A 1,794-nucleotide genomic window follows, 5' to 3' on the forward strand; every position below is an offset into this window, starting at 1 on the left:
ATATTTCTCTGCTTTCGTCTCTCCTTATTATTAAAATAACAGTTATCACCCCTCCCTGGTTATATTTCTCTCCTACCCTTCTTTTCCTTCTTTCTCTCTTTATTTTTATATATTTATGTACATGAATACTCATCTATGCTATGTGGACAAATTTGGATATGTGTATGTATATATATATATATATATATATACGTAGTTGTGTCGTTTTATATTTTTGTTTTGTATCCTCCGCACCCTTTGATTCCTTCGCATGTCTCTCGATCCTTCTCTTTCTCCCCTCTACCTCTGTCTCGCTCCTTCTCTTTCCCTTTCTCTTTCTTTCCCTCTGTCACTACCATTCTTTTTCTCTCTCTTCCTCTAAAACTCTGTCCCCTTTTCTCTGTCCTTCGTTCTGTATTTCTACCTTTCTCATTAACTTCTTATTAAGTCCATTCCTCACATAAAATCTCCCTCATTAATCTTTCTTCATTGCTTCCGTTACCATTTTCCTCTTGATCATTCTGTCTGTCTGTCTGTCTCTCTCTCTCTCTCTCCCTCTCTCTCTCTCTCTCTCTCTCTCTCTCTCTCTCTCTCTCTCTCTCTCTCTCTCTCTCTCTCTCCCCAATACACCATTCCCTTGGTGTTTCTCTACCTTTGTATCACTTAATAACACCCTCTTTAAACTCTCACACTCTCTCACTTATCCCTTTATCTCTCTGTCACTTTTACTTGTTCTTTCAAATTTTTATAGTCCTCTCTCCTCCTCTCTCTCTCCCTCTCTCCCTTTTTCACTCACTCTCTCTGTAGTATTGTCCCTTTACACCGCCGTCGCTCCTCGCAATCTCAATCACCGTAACTAGCTATTATGATGGCAGTTAGAAGAAGCAAACATTATAATCTCATGCTTGTTATTTATGAAGAGCGAGAAAGAAAGCGAGTGGGGGGGGGGGGCTGTTGATTAGAGAATTTCACATTCATCCTACATTTGAAATCTTCCATAATATTATCCGCCGCATCTATTGCACCCCATCACACGTTCACCACACTCACACGCCTCCTTCACTCATAGAGTTACATCACTTCCTCGGTCTCTCCCTCCATCTCAATCTCAGTTCATATACGTGTACGTATGTGTGTTTGTTTGTATATTAAAAATGTATACACACCCACACATAGATGGACACCGAGGATAAGTTAGTGTGATTGAGGAATAAGCAGAAAGTACCATGTATGAATACGAGGAAAAGTATGAAATTATTAGAGAAAAGGAACTATATAATACTCAAAAGACAGAAACGAGGAAATGGTAGGGCAAATGTATTCGTAGTCCGCCATACAAAAAGATTCATACATGTACATGTATATAAATCTATATTCGGGCGAGACATAGATAAATTGATACATACTTAGATAGATAAATAGGTAAGTAGATACATACGTACATAAATTCATACATATATAAATACATGAATAAAGACATACGATTTTCATAAATCTTTAACCAATAATCTCCATGTTGAAATGTCTTTGAGTCATACAAAAATCAATTTTTATCCGATCCTGTCTTTTTATATATAATGTGCGATAACGCCTTATGAATTGTTTCTCTCTCTCCCCCCCCCCTCTCTCCCCCTCTCTCTCTCTCTCTCTCTCTCTCTCTCTTTCTCTCTCTCTCTCTGTTTAATGCCCAATCGATCTGTTTGCAAATACAACTATTTATTTGCTCAATGTTTATCTCTTAATCTAACAATCCATCTGCCTATCGACTTATTCATCTGAATATTAACTACATATAAAAAATGTCTATCTATCTAT

Source organism: Octopus bimaculoides, chromosome 19 (genome assembly GCF_001194135.2).
Source record: "Octopus bimaculoides isolate UCB-OBI-ISO-001 chromosome 19, ASM119413v2, whole genome shotgun sequence".
Lineage (NCBI taxonomy): Eukaryota > Metazoa > Mollusca > Cephalopoda > Octopoda > Octopodidae > Octopus > Octopus bimaculoides.